At 54.2% G+C, this 18593-nt stretch overlaps 1 protein-coding gene across 2 annotated transcripts in view; it reads left to right on the top strand.

The window, feature by feature from the left end:
• Window positions 1–18593, top strand: part of CACNG3 (calcium channel, voltage-dependent, gamma subunit 3) — a 71750-nt gene that overhangs the window by 44790 nt on the left and 8367 nt on the right. The gene's annotated exons all lie outside the window — the stretch shown is intronic.

The raw sequence follows: 18593 nt of genomic DNA, 5'->3' as shown, positions 1-18593 counted from the left end.
GGGGGAGGTGGGGGGGCGGATCTCAGGAACTCTTTGGGCCTCATCCATCCTGCAGGGCATCAATAGCAGGCACCGCCTTCCTTTCCAATCCCTGGCAAGAGCCCTCCCCTTCGGTCTGGGCTATGCCAGGCCCTAAAGCATACCTCATGCTTCCCCCACCAGTGCCCAGGCCGAGGCCCAGGCCCAGTCCCAGCCCCTCCCTCCAGCCCCAGGCAATGCCCAGCACTCTGGGAGCCCTCTGCACGCTAAGCACCCACTGCCGCTCTGAATGGGCCCGGCTCTGTGAGTGCGTGCTCTCTCCCAATGACACAGAGCTCCTCTGTGAGTGTGTGCTCTCTCCCAGTGACACAGAGCTCCTCTGTGAGTGTGTGCTCTCTCCCAATGACACAGAGCTCTTCGAGTGTGTGCTCTCTCCCAATGACACAGAGCTCTTCTGTGAGTGTGTGCTCTCTCCCAATGACACAGAGCTCCTCTGTGAGTGTGTGCTCTCTCCCAATGACACAGAGCTCCCGCGGGAAGGTCCTGGCCTGCTTCCTGGCCTCCCACAGAGCCAGCGTGGCCGCGGCCGGCAGCCTGGCCCTCCGGGGGCAACAACTGATGGGTCCATCTGTGGCTTCATTCTGCTCTGGACGCCTGCCCAGACGGCCTCCCAGCAGCCCAGCTGAGAGCCCCGAGACTTCACCCACGCTTAGGAGCCGCGGCCTGATCCAGGCGGCGTGCGTTCAGTCCTGGGAGTGCGTGCTGGCTCTGCCCAGCTGTGGGTGTTCTCCATGTCCCCATGTGGTGGCCCCCCAAGAGTGAGAACCAACAGACCTGGTTCCAGTTTCAGCTCAGCTGTGGGGCTGGGTCACCCTGAAATCACTCCCTCCACTTCCCTGGTCTGATGTGTCCTCACCAATGAGATAAGGATGAACATGCACATGTAACACGCATGGAATAACATAATGGAAGTGCCTCCTACCGTGCTGAGGGTGTAGACAGCATGGTGAGTAGGGCCAGCTTTCCAGACTGGAACTAGGGAGGGAGGGAGGGAGGGAGGGAGGAAGGGAAGGAAGGAGGGAGGGGCCAAATGACTGAGTGTGAACCAAGAGGTCCCACAAGTGACCCACCCACCTGCCTGGCAACCAGCATCAGCACCATTGACCGTGTTGCCTATGTCCCAGGGACGTGCCAGGTGCTTTATTTCTGATCTCATTTATTGGCCCTTCCAGCTTTCCGGGGGAGGAAACTGAAGCTTAGAGACGTTGAGAAACTTGAACAAGGCTGCACAGGCAACAAGGGGCAGAGGCAGGTTTGACTTGGGTCGGGCTGATTCCTGGGCCTGAGCTCTGGCCAGCGGGGTATCCCACCGGGCTGGCTCCCTCCCTGAGACGCATGACCACGCCCGTGCATCCCAGAGGAATCAGAGGAGGGGAGGCGGGGTTTGCTCCGCAGCCTGGCAGGGCCACCGGCAGGATGTGGAGGAGCCCAGCTCACAAGGAGCAGGTAGGCCTGGGCCAGGACTGGGCTCTCTTCCTGCCCACTCAGGCTGCGGGTGGCTCTGCCACAGGGAGGTTTGGAGAGGCCGCAGCCTGGCTGGGCATCAGCAGTGTTTGCACATTTGGAAGCCGGGGGACTGCACAGCCCAGCACCCTGGGTGGGGGCGGCTAGAAAGTAGAGCTTCCCTCAGGGAGCACTGTGAGTGGGACCGGGTGGGCCCTGGGCCAGCAGCATCAGCGTCTCCTGGGAGCAGGTTGGAATGCAGATCCTCGGCCCCACCCCACACCTGCTGACCCAGGATCCCTGGGGAATCTGTCCTTTAATGAAAGACCCCTCTCCCCGGGGACTCTGCAGCCCCTGAAGCTGGAGAGGCACTGCCCAGGAGGAGGGCTCACGGGCCTCGGGACTCCAGCCTCCGCCCGGATGTATGTCCCCTTCTTGTCCTCAGGTGGCTGGCTCTTGTTCAGCACCAGCCTCAGCTCAGACACCAGCTGCCTGCCTGGAGCCAGGTCCTCAGAGAGCGGCTCCCAGGCCCCCCCTGGCTAGTACACAGTGGCTCTTCAGGCAAACTGTACAGCAGGCAGGCTCAGGGGCTCACCCCGCAGGAGGAAATCTGTACAGGTGGGAACGGGCGGCTTTGGGCAAATTCTGGCTGCTCCTATCACACCAAGGGCGCTGTTAATGGTGCCCACTGAGGCACGCAAAACCAGCGCTGCCCACCCCAGAGAAAAGGGGGCTCCCTAGCCCCTTCCTTCTACCAGGGGCTCCCCACAGCCCCCAGCAGCAGCCTCCATGCTCCCAGCTTCTGGTCACTCCTGCCCTGGCTGGTGCCGGCTGTCCCGTGTGGCATTGACAACTTCTCAGCACATGGCAAGAAAGCTATTTGCTTTCCGATGCACAGTATCTAGCTGGGGTTTAACACATCATTTTGTTTTCATTGTATTTATTTTTGCAGTGGCCTTCTAGTTATGGCTGGCAGTACTTGCTTTCCCTGTACAGTTGAGCTATAAAGTCTCTTTTTAAAATAAATTTGATTATTTAAAAAGTGAGTTGATTTAAAGAGAAATATATAGTAAGACAGATCCTACAATCCTATATAAAAGCCTAATATGCAAATTGTCCCCTCGGGCGGTCATTCGACCGGGAGTTCAACCAGGAGACCAGGAGTTCAACCGTTCGTTATGAGGTGCACTGACCACCAGGGGACGGGGCCGCCACCCGGCTCCCAGGTGCTGAGGGCCCCGGCCTGATCAATCGCCCTGCAGGCAGGCGGGATGGTGGAGCAGGTGAGGGGGCAGCACCAGGCCAAGGCAGGGTGCCAGGCGGGGCTGTGGGGCTGCGAGGCTGGGGGCGCAAGCTGGAGCTGCGTGACTCGGGGTGTGAGTGGGGCCCGATCCCCGCAGGCCACCCCGAGGGACCCCACCCGTGCAGGAATTCATGCACCGGGCCTCTAGTAGGTGATATAAATGTATGGAGAAGGGCCCCTGGGACGTGCGGTTGGCGCAGCTGCACCTGCTGCCCCAGACTCGTGCATTTTAGGAGCGAGAACGTTTAGGATTTTAGAAAAGCACAGCGTGCATTTAGCACAGCTGGCTTACCACCTCTGGGCAGCACCCTGCGATCAGACGCACTCATCGCTCTGCCGTGAAACTGAAATGGTCTCAAGTGAAGTCAGTTGTGAGCAAGAATAATTGCTCACATCAGCTCGGCTCAGGTTCTGCCATCAGATGAGTGCGTGCGAGAAGAAGGGCCTGGATCTGACGGGGCCACCCCCTGCCGCCCTCCCTGCGATGACTCCCCGCTCCCACTAGCCTTGCAGCTCTCACCTCGCATCCCTCCCGTTAGGTGAGAGAGAGGAGACTGGTCCCCAGATGCCCCAGGGAAGCTGGCCTAGCCAGCACCTGGAACGGCTCCGTGGTCTCATTAGCGCCTCGCCTTGGTCACGTGGGTACACACCAGAAACCGCCAAACCAGCTGTGGCTCCACGGCCCCAGCTTCTCTTAGCTTTGTAGCCTCTTCCTCCCACCAGACATACTATCGATGCCGCATGTTCCCCTTCAGTGGCCAGACGTTTTTATTGAAAACACAACCCGTGCCAGACAGTGATCAGCTCAACGTTTTCTTACATATTACTTCTGTTTTTAGAAGATTTTTAAATTTGAAAAATATAGGGAAATGGAACCAACACAGTAAAACTCATTCATAATCCACTCTAAAAACAAAAGACTAAAAGGCAAAAGTTACCCACCATCTGCTACTCAAATTCCATCCTCTCCCAACCCCCAGAGGTAACCACCGCTGAGAGGAGCCTTCTCGATCTTCTCCGATGCTTATTGAGACACATTTATGCCCGGATCTGTTTCATGACTATTCTCTCTAAACCAATACCGACCTGTGCAGTCAGCAGCCTGCGAACTAACCTACGTGCAGCTGTGCAGGTGCGACGCTCATGTCCTGGGGCCGTCGACCGCACCAGGTCCCGCCTAACCAGCTGCAGGGAGAAACCACGACGTCACGGGGTGAGAGGAGGCAGCCAGCTCTTTACCTTGCAGAACTGAACCCCAGTGCGGTGTCTGCTCCCAACGCCGGAACCACTCCAAGATGTCAGGTGCAGTTAATGGTTGCCACAGCAACCGCCCATGCTTCGTGAATAGAAGAGAGTAAGAGACGCTGGGTAAATGTCAGGGCCCCGGATGAATTTGCTCAGGAGTTGATTTGCGAGTGGCAGAGCTGACCAGTGAGGGTTGGAATGAGCAGCCCAGGGCAGCTGGAAATGGGTCCAGGAGCCCCTCTCTCCCCTTTCTCAGGTGGCACAAAATGTCAAAAAGTGTGGCTTTCTGTAGAGACAGTTTAAACATATGCTCCAGTTTTGTGGGTTTGATTTTGTGACATGTTTACAGAGGGCAGATATCTGAGCCCAGATCACTCATAATATGAGATGCCACTTTAAAAATCAAAACAAAACTCTTTTCGATTATTTTTTTAATGAAAAAGTGCTAAATTTGGATTTAAAACATAACCTTTGGAAAGACAATGTCAAGAAAATGAGAAGATAAGCCACAGACTGGGAGAAGATATTTGCAAAAGACACATCTAATAAAGAACCATACCCAAAATATACAACGAACTCTTAAAATTCAACAATAAGCCCGGCCCATGTGGCTCAGTGGTTGAGCGTCGGCCTATGAACCAGGAGGTCACATTTCAATTCCCGGTGAGGGCACATGCCCAGGTTGCAGGCTTGATCCCCAGTGTGGGGCATGCAGGAGGCAGCTGATCAGTGATTCTCTCTCATCATTGAGGTTTCTCTCTCTCTCCCTCTCCCGTCCTCTCTGATATCAATAAAAAAAATATTTTTAAAAATTCAACAATAAGAAAACAAACAACCCGATTAATAAATGGGCCAAAGACGGTAACAGACACCTCACCAAAGAAGATATTGATACGGCCAGTAAGCAGGGGAAAGGGAAGCGCCCAGTGAAACAACGTGATGCGATGCGATGCGCACCTAACAAAACAGCGAGATCCAGAACACCGACAGCACCCAGTGCTGGCGACGGTGAGGCAGCGGGAGCTCTCACTCATGCTGCTGCGGATGCAGATGGGACAGGAAGACAGTGTGGCAGATTCTTACAAAAGTAAGGAGAGCCCTGACCGGTTTGGCTCAGCGGATAGAGCATCGGCCTGTGGACTGAAGGGTCCCAGGTTCGATTCCGGTCAAGGGCATGTACCTTGGTTGCGGGCACATCCCCAGTAGGGGGTGTGCAGGAGGCAGCTGATCGATTTTTCTCTCTCATCGATGTTTCTAACTCTCTATCCCTCTCCTTTCTTCTCTGTAAAAAATAAATAAAATATATTTTTTTTAAAAACAAAAGTAAACAGACCCTTACGATGGGACCCAGCAGCCACTCACCCTGGTATCCACCCAAATCCTCCTTGGTACTTATGTCCACACAACAACCTGCACACAGATGCTCAGAGCAGCTTTATTCATAATTGCAGAAACCTGGAAGCAACCAAGATGTCCCTCAGTAGGTGATGGGTGAATAAACGTGGTCCATCCAGACAGTGGAATATTATCAGCGCTAAAAAGAAATGAGCCCCCAGGCATGAGAAGACACGGAGGGGCCTTAGATGCATCTAAGTGACAGAAACCAATCTGCAAAGGCTACACACTGTGTGATTCCAACTGTCTGACGTCCTGGAAAAGGCAAATTATAGAGACAGTGAAAAGATTAATGTTGCCCAGTTTAGGGCAGTGAAACTCCTCTGTGTGATACCGTCATGGTGGATACATGTTATTATTCAGTTCTCTAAACCCATAGGATGTACACCAGCAAGAGTGAACCCTAATGTCAACCCTAATGGGCTTTGTGTGATAATGATGTGTCCATGCAGGTTCGTCTATTGTCACAGGCACCACCTGGGGGGACGCTGCTGCTGGGCAGGCTGTGCGTGCGTGTGGCCAGGGGTGTGTGGGAATGCTCTGCACCTTCTGCTCAGTTTTGCAGTGAAACCTAAAACTGCTCTAAAAAATAAAATCTATTAAAATAATGATCATCGTTTGAACCCCACACCTCCCACATTATATTGTAACTGTGCCATTTACCTGCTACTTACAGGAAGTGGAGCCCCAGTGGAGGGTCTGGGGATGGGAACAGGTTCAGAGGTGCAGGGTGAATGTCAGCGTGTCCCTGTGGCCGTGTGCAGAGCTGCATTTGGGGTTTGATTTTGTGACATGTTTACAGAGGGCAGATATCTGAGCCCAGATCGCTCATAAGATGAGATGCCACTTTAAAAAAAACAAACAACACCAACGTCCCTGGCACCTGTGAATGTGAAGGCCAAGTACAAGGGCTGTGACACTCCGTTGGTGAGGGACCTCAAACACGTCTCCTAGGGCCTCAACTTCAGCTCACATAAGTGAGGATCACCGTGTACAAACACTCCCAACCCCAAACCCACCTGGCCTGTCTTCCAGCCGGGGGTCCAATACCCACTGAGGCCACGTGGTCGAGCGCGCTGCTGACGGTGTCCGCCTGGCTCCAGCTCCTGGCGCTGGAACCCCACAGGTGCCTGCTGCGAAAAGCACAGGCTCTCGGACTCCTCTAAGTCAGCGCATCGTGTGGGCCCAGGAATGTGCTTTTCTGCTAACAAGAGCCCACCTCACAGCACAGAGATGAAGCGGCCACCGCCCTCTCCCCCTGCCCCGACTATGGCCACTGTCACCTCTGTGGTCTGGAAACTGGGTGAGTTCCTGACTTACCACCTCCCAAGGCAGAAGTAAGACTTTTAGAAGCACTAAAATGATTATGACCACCCACCCTCATAGATAATCCAACACTGAAATAGTAATACTAAGCCATTAAATGAGGAAAATCAACACACTTCTAATTTTTCCCATGCTATTTTAATGCTCTTTTGTAAAAGTCAAATATCAAATAATTCCAAGTTCTCCTCTCTTTCTCCCTGCACCCCTGTTTAGCTGGTACCCCAAACACAAGGCTTATTCTGCCTAATTGGTTGATCCCACACCAGGGCCCATGAAGTTCCAGGAGGTCACATTTCAATTCCCAGGTTGTAGGCTCAATCCCCAGTGTGGGATCAGTGCTGTGTTGGGTGCCAGGCAGCAAAGAGACCTAGAACATACAACTAGACTAGGACCCTGGTCTGGGCCCGGATTGGGGGGGCTCCAGGTGGGGCCCTGGGCTCCAGGCTCTAGGACTGGCTGGGACCTGGGTTTTGAGCTAGGCTTGTGCTCCGGTTGGACCTGAATGAACTACATAATTAAGACCAGAGAAAGCATTTTACCGCAAACCCACCCAATGAGCTGATCAAGTAAGGCTCCCAACCCCAGGCTCCCGGAATGCAGCAGGCCTGCTAACCGTGCAGAGAGGGCCGGAAGCTGCAGCCCCTTCTTCCTATAAGATTTCCCGCACTCGGTCCTACGGCAGGGCACTTTCTCCCTGGGCCTCTCTCTCTGAGTAGACGGGCAGGACTCTGGCGGGACTGCCATTCTGCCCCCCTCGCCAGTATGTCTTCCAAGGTCTTGGTGGCTTTCGATGATTCCTCTGAAAATGCACTTCCATTCCTGCTCCTCCGCAAGCCCCTGGCATCCAAGAGACCTTTTAAAACTATAAACCAGACGTGTGCGTCACATGCTCAACAGCCTCCAAAACTGTGTGCCACAGTCCTCTCGGACTTCCGACCTGGCCGGTAGGCGCCCCATCATCGTCTCTCCCCTGGATCTGGTCTTGGTCTGCTTCCCCCTCACCCTGCTCCAGTCACCTGCCTCTCTCTTGGTTCCAGAAACACACGAAGGGTGACCCTGCCCCAGGGCCTTTGCACTCGCGGGGCCCTTTTCCCAGAAAGCTCTTCTCTTAAATCTTCCCATGGGCGGCTTCATGTTGCCCCTCAAGCCGCCTTCTCAGAGAGGCCTTCCCTGTCCACCCGAACTCGTGATTGTTCCTCCTGTCCTCCAGAGTCAGCCTCCCTCCAGAATGTATTGCTGTCCTGGCACTTATCAATATCTGAAATTACCTTTCCTTCTGACAGAAGCATTTGTTTCTTAATGTACTCATACAGTTGGCCTCCCCCTACGGGGATATAGCAGCCTTGAGATCCAGAACCTCGTCTGTTCAGTTCGCTGCTTCGTGTGAAGTGACCACCTCAGTCTGTGGAACGAAAGACTGAATCGAGGTTGTGCACTGCAGCAGTTCAGAAACATCAGAGAAGGGTGTCATCCTCCCTGACTCACGCCTTCGGCTTTCCTATAAGAAGCGGAAGCCGTCATTGCTGTGCCCACGCCCATCTTGCTCAGAGACCAAGTTTAGTTCAAGGTCCTCATTCCCCTGATTTCGGTATCCAAATCCTTGCACATGTGAGGTTGCGTGGACAAGCCAGCAAACCCAATCCTGATATGGACGTGTGCATGCATGGTCTCTTGGTTCCAGAAACACACGAAGGGTGACCCTGCCCCAGGGCCTTTGCACTCGCGGGGCCCTTTTCCCAGAAAGCTCTTCTCTTAAATCTTCCCATGGGCGGCTTCATGTTGCCCCTCAAGCCGCCTTCTCAGAGAGGCCTTCCCTGTCCACCCGAACTCGTGATTGTCCCTCCTGTCCTCCAGAGTCAGCCTCCCTCCAGAATGCACTGCTGTCCTGGCACTTATCAATATCTGAAATTACCTTTCCTTCCGACAGAAGCATTTGTTTCTTAATGTACTCACACAGTCGGCCTCCCCCTACGGGGATATAGCAGCTTGAGATCCAGAACCTCGTCTGTTCAGTTCGCTGCTTCGTGTGAAGTGACCACCTCAGTCTGTGGAACGAAAGACTGAATCGAGGTTGTGCACTGCAGCAGTTCAGAAACATCAGAGAAGGGTGTCATCCTCCCTGACTCACGCCTTCGGCTTTCCTATAAGAAGCGGAAGCCGTCATTGCTGTGCCCACACCCATCTTGCTCAGAGACCAAGTTTAGTTCAGGGTCCTCATGCCCCTGATTTCGGTATCCAAATCCTTGCACATGCGAGGTTGCGTGGACAAGACAGCAAACCCAATCCTGATGTGGACGTGTGCATGCATGGCCTGACCACTGAGGAAACCAGCCTCTACTCAGAGCCGCCCCGCCCGGCCCACACCCGCCCCACTGACTGCTCTGCAATTCACAGTCCGCGCGGCGGCCCGCGGCTCCGATCGCCGCCTCCTGTCAACTGTCAGCACCATGCAAGCAGGAGGCGGATGGCTGCACAGCGAGGTAGCATGTCTAGCACAGCGCACAGGACGTCATGAAAGGGATGTGAGGGCGTGGGTCTGCCGGGGTGGCGTGCATGCCGACGGGCAGTGAGAGCCTGGCGGGGGGACACCAGCTGGCAATGGGGGAAGAGACCGTGGACCAGAATGGTGATAGGCACGTGCAAGGATTTGAATATCAAAGGATTAGTGAAGCCCTGGAGAAAACGGATGACGTGCTCAAGTGTGTTTTGCAAAAATGACCCATTTTATGATCTACTGTGAAAGTCAATCTTCACAGCCCGGCCAGGAAAGCGAAGCTTTCACAGCAGATCATCACACGATTTTGTCAAAAATATTATAACCCCTCCCACCAAGAGCAACAGCGCTTCCGTTTCTGTTCACCCGAGTGAATCGTAAGAAAAGATAAGACAAAATAACATGTTTTCAAAATAACATGTTTTTATCTTACACTTACTGTAAGATAAAGCTGGGAGCACATCCTGAAGGTCATTATTCATTGGCCCCTGTTTCTAAGTGGATTCTCCTGGAGGCTGTGGTTGTCGTGGCTGCGCAGGTGGGCCTCCCTGGGGGCCCTGCAAAGCCCAGCTGCCCTCATTGACTGACAGCCTCTAGGGTAGAGCCGAGCATCCGTCTTTCCCAACTCACTTCCCCAGCCCTCCACCCCTCGCCTGCCCCTGCTAGTTCCCTGAGCGGTCCACGCTGAGAACATGCTCCATGTGCGGCCCACGCTGAGAACATGCTCCCTGTGCAGCCCACGCTGAGAACATGCTCCATGTGCAGCCCATGCTGAGAACATGCTCCCTGTGCAGCCCACGCTGAGAACATGCTCCCTGTGCGGCCCATGCTGAGAACATGTTTCCTGTGCAGCCCACGCTGAGAACATGTTTCCTGTGCAGCCCATGCTTTAAGGTATCTGTATCCTGTGATAATGAAAACCTGCTGTAACACAGGAACCCGAACATTCTTACAACCAGGCAGTTACTTTTGCTTTCTTAACCCAAGCACTCAGGGGCATAGACAAATGGGATGTTTTTCCTCTTTTCTGATTTCTCAAGGCAAGTTCATCACCATGGCCCTCACAGAAGGCCCCTATTGCGGGCCCAGGGCCCTAGCTCCAGGCAACCCTGGTCCCTGTGCAGCCCACGCTGAGAACATGTTCCCTGTGCAGCCCATGCTTTAAGGTATCTGAATCCTGTGATAATGAAAACCTGCTATAACACAGGAACCCGAACATTCTTACAGTCAGGCAGTTACTTTTGCTTTCTTAACCCAAGCACTCAGGGGCATAGACAAATGCGATGTTTTTCCTCTTTTCTGATTTCTCAAGGCAAGTTCATCACCATGGCCCCACAGAAGGCCCCCCGTTGCGGGCCCAGGGCCCTCGCTCCAGGCAACCCTGGTCTGGGTCTGAGCTGGACTTTGGAGCCTGGAATGTGGGTGCACCAGTGGGACTCGTGGCTGGGACAGGTGTCGAGCTCTGGGCCTGTGTGGCTGTATTTCTGGGCTGGACCAGGTTCTGGGCACTGTTGCTGGGCTGGGCGGGCTGGTTAGGGGTGTCCCACTCGCTCTGGGCGCATGGTAACTGCCGAGACTGCTCAGAAGTAGCGTCCCTTGTTGGGTTGGCTGGTGCCACAGTCACCGAATTCTGCTCCAGGACCATCAGTGTGGGCTGCTCACAGGAGGGCCCCTCCTGGAGGACCAGGGAGCGGCCCTGCCGGCGTCCTCTCCTTCCCTGCAGAGGGACGCAGGGCACGGCTGCCTCCCGTTCACGGTCTCCCTTCGGGGCTGCAGACGTGGGGTCTGCCTTCGGGGCTGCAGACGTGGGGTCTGCCTTCGGGGCTGCAGACGTGGGGTCTCCCCTCGGGGCTGCAGACGTGAGGTCTCCCCTCGGGGCTGCAGGCGTGGGGTCTCCCTTCGGGGCTGCAGACGTGGGGTCTCCCTTCGGGGGTGCAGACATGGAAAGGCTGAGCCTGGATGACTCTCACGCTTCCCAGGCTTCTCTGGGGTCTGCCTTCGGGGCTGCAGACGTGGGGTCTCCCTTCAGGGTGCAGACATGGAAAGGCTGAGCCTGGATGATTCTCGCGCTTCCCAGGCCTCTCTGCTCTGGGTCCAGGATCTCTTGACTCGAGGCTGAAACACGAAGCGCAGAGCTGCCAGAGACGACCCGGAAAGGCTCGGCCTGGCCCTTGTCCACCCGGCACGGCAGGCGGTCTAAACCTGTCCCAGCTAGAGGTCTAAGCCTGTCCCTGTGGAGGTCTAACTCTGTCTCAGCTGGAAGTCTAAGCCTGTCCCTGCTGGAGTATCGTGTCCCCTTGGGCTCCTGCCTAGGTTACCCTCCACGTGTGCGCCACACACAGATTTCCCGTATGTGTGTGCGTCTATGTGAGAGTGAAGAGAGGAGGCCATCCCCCTGCTGCCCACTGGTACTCCCGCACCCCCATGGCCAACACAGAACAAGGAACAGTGTGCTGTCCCGCGGTAACCATCTTCTTGCCGCTCCTGTGTTGGTAGTACTCAGAGGACTTTTCTAAGAGCTCGGGATCTGGGGTTAAATAGACCTTGGTTTCATGCCTCAGTTTCCCCATCTGTAAGGGTATTTATTAAATTCACATACACTTAATCCTTACCGTGTGCTAAGCATCGCTCTAAAGCCCTTGACCAATATCACCTCTTCTAATCCTCATAAAAGCCCGTGATCTAGATGCTGCTGCTCCTCTCGGTTTCAGGCGAAGAAAGGAGGCACATGTAAGTGAGGTAACGCGCTCCAGCACATGGCACAGCCGGTCCGGAACCCACGTTCCTCACGCCACCCTACACCCAGTAGGGTGCCTGCTTCCTGGGTGTGAGGAGACCCAGAGAGCCCTTAGCCAAAGCCTGCACAGAGTACATCTGAGCAGACAACTGCCCAAATAATTACTGTGCTGAAAACTCCCAACAACCTGCAGATTATCGATGTTTTAGAGAAAAGAAGACCAAGGCTCGGGGGAATAAATGACTTAGCCAAGAGCCCCCGAGTAAGTTAGTGAGTGAGGGAGCAGAGATTCGAACTCAAGCCTGAGGGCCCCCAAGCTCATGCTGCGACCACTGCACCACACGACCCCTCTAGAGGTCAGACACGTCCTGCTGAAGGGCAGCCTCCATTTCCTCCAGATGGCGAGAATCCGACCTGTGTGTAAAGACTCACAGCCGAGCGGCCTCACTCGGCTTCCTGACTGTTGCTGGCCAGGCCCGGGGCCCAGGCTGGGCGCCGTGCGAGATGGCAGGGAAACACCAGGAGATGGAGCCACGGAGCCTGGACGCACCGCTCGCCCAGGACGCGGCTCCCGTGGTCCACGCTGCCCCGCCCTGCCGCCTCCCTTGTTCGGAAACCACTGAGGACCGCGTGGGTCCTTTAGGTCACCCAACCCCAAGGAAGCGGGGAACTGACCTTGGTCCTTGTGCCACCCAACCTCCTGGATATTCCAGAGACCCGCCGCTGAAGGGACGCGAGGAGGGCAGCTGCTGGGGCTGGTGAGACTGCCATGATACGCCGTCCTCACCCCACGGACCTCCCTCCTGGTCCTCAGACTAAAGCCCCTCTGGCTCTGCATAAAACCAGCCCCTCCCCTTCACTCAGGCCTAAGCTCAAGTGTCTTCCCAGGGACCCTGCTCAAAACTGCCACCGCCTGCCCTCGCAGCCTGCCCTCCCTGCCCTCAGCACCTGCCCTCGCCGCCTGCCCCCACCCATGCACAGTGAGCACGGCTGTGTCGCCCCAAGGCACAGCGGTCCTGCTCATTGGCTCGCTGGTCTGCAGGCTCTCCCCAATGCGGACAGGGTCTCAGGCCTTCACATAGCTCTAGTACACCGTGGGTGCTCATTCAATTTGGGTGGAAGAAAGGAGGGAGGAAAGAAGGAAGGAGAGAGGGAGAGGACAAAGGTTGAAGGATTGAGTTGTCACAGCCCATCACCTCTCACCCCTCACCTGTAACCACTGGATCTGTCCCCAGACCAACCACCTTCGATCCTCTAGCACCCTGAGCTACTCTGAGTTCCCAAATGACATCTCTCTCATCATCACACATGTTGCCTGAAGCGACACGCCTCCCTTACTCTGATTAACTTTTAATTAACCTGCGGATCTCAGCTTACACATGATTCCATCAACATTCAGTTAACAAAAATCCCTCTACTAAGTTATTAGGTGAGAGAATTTTGGGCGATGAGGGAGATGCTTTTTAGTTTTAATCTAATCCTTTTTATATACACTGAGTTTTCTGTGTACATATATTCTTTTAATTTTACATGGATTATCTGAATATGGAATAATGGGCTGCTTCCTATTTTCTTTGTAATATTCCTCTGCATTGAAAAAATATCCTAATAAATGTTATTTTCTAATGTCAGGACCACAATGACTTCATTATTGCAGCCTCATTGTGTGGTTTAGTATCGCAAGAAGTCACCTTACTGAGCTCTTGCATTCACTCTGAAGTTTTTCTAGCAGAGCCTTCTGCTTCCTCAGTAGCCACTCTATCACCTGGAAAACGGTCATTTCAGCCTCTTTTCTCTTTTGCTTTACCTCTTCGCTCTATCTTACTGCTTCTTGCCCGGTCATTTGTAGAACCGTGGTCTAATAGAGGTGGTGGTGGGGGTGGGCATCCGCCTCTTGTTCTTGGATCTAATGGAATTGTTCTGAGGTTCCCCTTTAAGAAGGTGTGCCCTTCCTCACGTGAAGAAAGGGCGCTTCCCTTGTCCGAGTCATAGACCAAGGATCAGCACAATCGCCTCTACCCAGAATGAGGCTGTCTCCCCCCCCCCCCCCCCACCTCTGCTCCAAGCCAGTCTCAGGCAGTCTCTGCCGGCTCTCTCCATCTCAAACCTCTTACCCGGCCCGGGTCCTCACAGCCTCGCTCTCAGCCCGTCCCACCCGGGTTCCTATCGCCTCTCATCTGTGACCACTGGGTCTCTCCCCCAGACCAACCTGCACCGCTCCTCTTCCCGGCTCCCACACTCTCGGCCCCGGGGCCTTAGCTGCAACTGTGCAAGGACAGGGCCGTCTCTGCTTCCGACTGCGTCCCCGCAGGTGCCTGTGGCCGACGTCGCTCTTGGTCCCACCCTCTACTGTTCACCCCATCCTACTTCCCTACGATCTACTGATGGGGAAATACTCCTGAGAATATGGAGTTCAGAAGAGCAGCATGAGCCCAATTTTATAAAACCACATGTGTGTGCAAGCTCGGGGAGAGAGCCCGAGAGGAAGCGCACAGACACGCTAACAGTGGGTATTCTGGGAGCCGGCAAGATGCCGCTTACTAGTACACGCATGGCCCAGCCCACTGTCGGGGCGCGTATGACGAGGTGCCAGCGGCTTCGTTCAGCGTGGAGTCACCCTCAGGGAAACTCCTGCTTCTCTTTCCTTTATGTTGCTTTTTAAAACCCGCCATGACACCAGCGTGTCTCTTCTGGTCCTAAAATACCTACCGAGATCCCCGGTAGTCATAGCTCTAATTCACCGAGTTCCTAACCACGTGCCAGGAACAGCACTAACTGCTTACGCTGGTGCCTGATTAAGAGTCAGGAGGAAGGCGCTGAGCACAGGGCTGGCGCTGTGCCTCTACCGCTGCCTCAGTCCCTTCTGACGGCGCCGTGAGCTGTGACTGTCGTCACTGTGCAGAAGAGGCTGAGTTCGGGAGGTCATCCGAGCAGGGGCCTCGGTGACAAGGCCTGGAGGCGGCTCTCGGGGTGGGGGGTGGGGGCCCTGCAGGGGTCGTTGCCCCAGGGGAACGTGGGCCAGAGCGCCTCCTCCTCAAAGAGAATCTGCACGTCAAGCTTTCATGTGACAAATCCTAAATTTCAAACTGCAGAAGCATATTTAAATTTTACAAAAGATGCACCGAAATACTGCACACAAAGCAAACTGAGAACCCAGACCGCACGCCGTTCTGCAAGCCGTGGCGCCTGACCTCTGCTCTGGGAGTGCCCCCTGCGCCGTGTCCTCTGTCCCAGGAAGGCCCAGACTCCAGAGTTTGTGCCGCCACCCAGGGCAGAGATCCTGAGGGATCAGCAAGGCTTTCCTAGACCAGTGATGGCGAACCTATAAAATGCATGTCAGAGGTGACACGCGAACTCATTTTTTTGGTTGATTTTTCTTTGTTAAATGGCATTTAAATATATAAAATAAATATCAAAAATATAAATCTTTGTTTTACTATGGTTGCAAAGATCAAAAAATTTCTGTATGTGACACGGCACCAGAGTTAAGTTAGGGTTTTTCAAAATGCTGACACGCCGAGCTCAAAAGGTTCGCCATCCCTGTCCTAGACAGACAGTGGCTGTTTGCGGCCTCGCCGTCTCTGCCATTGCAGCGTGAACGCTGTAAACCAGGGAATGCTTTTCCCGTACAATTTTATTTACAAACACTGAAATTTGAATTGCACACATGTTTTTTACATGTCATGAAAAAATATTATTCTTTTGACTTTTTCCCCAACCACCTGAACATGCAAAACCATTCTTAGCTCATGGACTGTGAGAAAAACAGACGCTGTTTCTCTGGAAGCTGCGGGGTGTGCCGCTCTAAGTCCTCGCTCGCTTCAAGCCGCCTTAGGCCGCCTGGGGGAGGCCCAGGTCACACGCAGGTCACACGTGGTTCTGGCTGGTCTGTCTTAGGAGGGTTTGCATTTCGTCTTCAGCTGAACCCTTCTTCCCAGGAAATCTTTGTTGGAGGATGTAAGACAGCTAACAATAGGTGGTCACACAACCACTGCCCTCCCCCTGCTCTGTGGCCCCCACGTATATCATGGGAAAAGCTTGGTTGATGGAGAACTGCTGGTCCAGTTTGATACAAGCGGATGGACCACAAAACTATCACAAAGCCTCCTAGCAAAGGTCTGCGCTTCCAGCTCTATGCGTGTGGAAGAGAAGCAGTCACAGTGCTGGGCAGGAACGTGGAGCCGGGCAGACTTGCCCTGGAGTGGCCACTGGGAGCTGTGTCCGTGGGGAATGCACTCACTTCACTAAGCCTCCGTTTCCTCCTCTGGAAAATAGGGATTAGACGACCAGGTGCCTCAAATAGCTACTAGTATTTTGAGAGCTAAAGAAGACAAAACAGCCCTGGCCGGTTTGGCTCAGTGGTTAGAGTGTTGGTCCTTAGGGTCACAGGTTGGATTCCCGGTCAAGGGTGTGCGTACCTGGCCTGGGTCAGGGCGCATGCAGGAGACAATCAACCAGTGTGTCTCTCTCATATCTCTCTCTCTCTCTCCCCCTCTATCTCCTCTTCCTCCCTCCCTTCTACTCTCTGAAAATCAATGGAAAAATATCCTCGGGTGAAGATTAAAAAAAACAAAAAAAAAACAAAACAGAAGATAAAACAGGTAAAGTGCTCAGAATGGTATGTGCTATTTGGTGTGTGCTCAACGGGTGACTTATTCCGACTTACACCCAGCCAGTTGGAAGGGCAGGGGGCTTAAAACAACCAGGGACGTGTGAATGACCCTCGAATGTCTAAAGAAAAAACAATGAAGGCCTTTTTTCAATATCAGGAAAGAAGTTATGAATTTGTCTTTCTCCCAAGAATTTCCTTGAGTCTTTAGGTCTCTTGGCCAGGACACCCCTTCCTGGTTCGGAGCCCAAGAGGATGGCCTCACAGTGCATCGCATTTATTCTGAGATGCCTCTGGCTCGAAGCCTCCTTATAGTATCCTATATAATAAAAGCCTAATATGACAAGTGTCCAGTCATATGTTCAACCAATCAAAGTGTAATATGCTAATGATATGCTAAGGCTGCTCAACCAGTCGCTATGACATGCACTGACTACCAGGGGGCAGACGCTCAATGCAGGACTGCCCCCTGATGGTCAGTGCGCTCCCACAGGGGGAGCTCTGCTCAGCCACAAGCCAGGCTGATGGCTGCCAGCACAGCAGTGGTGGCGGGAGCCTCTCCCGCCTCCTCAGCAGCACTAAGGATGTCCGACTGCAGCTTAGGTCTGCTCCCTGCTGGTAAGTGGACATCCCCTGAGGGCTGCCAGGCTGCCAGAGGGATGTCTGACTGCCAGCTTGGGCCCGATCCCCCAGGGAGCTGGCCTAAGCCAGCAGGTGGACATCTTCCGAGGGGTCCCAGACTGCAAGAGGGCATAGGCCTGGCTGAGGGACCGCCCCGAGTGCACAAATTTTTGTGCACCGGGCCTCTAGTAAGATAATAATGCCCATCATAATAACAGCTACATCCATAGTGTCGTGGGAAACCGTGGGCTTAGGTTCCCCACCTCCAGTGGTGATGCCTGAGCCCCTCTGTAGTCCTCTGGCCTCACCATCAAATGTCCCTGTGAATAGCCCATTGCCTGGGGCTGCCCAACTGAGTGGAGAAAGAAAGCCGGGCTTCCACTCTGTGCCTGGCCCATTGGAAGCACATTAAGTGTTGACCATTATTCTGACATGCCCAGAGCTTTGCAGACCATGAGCTCATCTTCACATGTCACCTAACGTAATTCTCACAGCAAAAGCCAGGCTCTGTGTGACTCTAAACCTTGCCCGCTGTCCACGACACCTGCCCTGCGCCTCCACTCAACCTCTGTGATAGAGACCGGAACGCTAACGCGCAATCCCGTGCTGCTGTGGTGAGAAGTTCTGAGGTTGTTTGTCATGTATAAGAACTGGCGGAGCCATTAGCTGCCCCCAGAGATCGGTTAATTGGGTAGTTAACAAACACCCACATCGACTATCAAACACCCACAATGAGTTAAGTCAAGCTGATGTTGAGGAAAGAAAAGGAAGGGAAATACTGACAGTCACTTTCCCCAAGATGCAGCCATGCAGCTGCCAGAAGGGTGAGCCTTAGAGTCTGTCAGGAGAGGGGGGGTGGTCCTGTGCCAGCCGTGCCCATTGCTGGGGGAGTGGCTCCTCCTGAGGGGCCTGGAACCTGTCCCCAGGAGCCAGCATATCTGGATGGGAATTCCAGTGCTGCCTTCACCGGGTGAGCACAAGCAAATGCCTATGCCTGGCTTCAGCACCTGCGAGGCGGGCAGGGAAGTTCTATGTGACGTTCCGCGCCCTTCTCCCAGTTCCCGCGCTGGTTGGGAGAAAGGAAAGAGGACAGTCTTCAACATGAGTGCCTGTGCTTCACAGTTCTCTGCTCTTCTAAATGGATCCCAAGATCATGCAGCATCTAGAAAACAGAAAACCCCTGTCTTTTTCTTCTTGTTTTCCTCTACTGGCTCCTTTTTGTGCCCTAAGAAAGATGCTGATGGGCCAGCCTCTACACATCCCGCGACAACCCCAACAACCCAGGCGGGTCTTCACCGTGGGGCTGAGGAGCGGGGCTGGGACCAGGCAGAGACTCTGCTCTCCTCCCTCCCCGCCCCCCCAACACCCACCCCTCCCCCTC

This window comes from Myotis brandtii, unplaced genomic scaffold, assembly GCF_000412655.1.
Source record: "Myotis brandtii unplaced genomic scaffold, ASM41265v1 scaffold158, whole genome shotgun sequence".
Classification (NCBI taxonomy): domain Eukaryota; kingdom Metazoa; phylum Chordata; class Mammalia; order Chiroptera; family Vespertilionidae; genus Myotis; species Myotis brandtii.
This window is presented reverse-complemented; position numbering and strand designations above follow the sequence as displayed.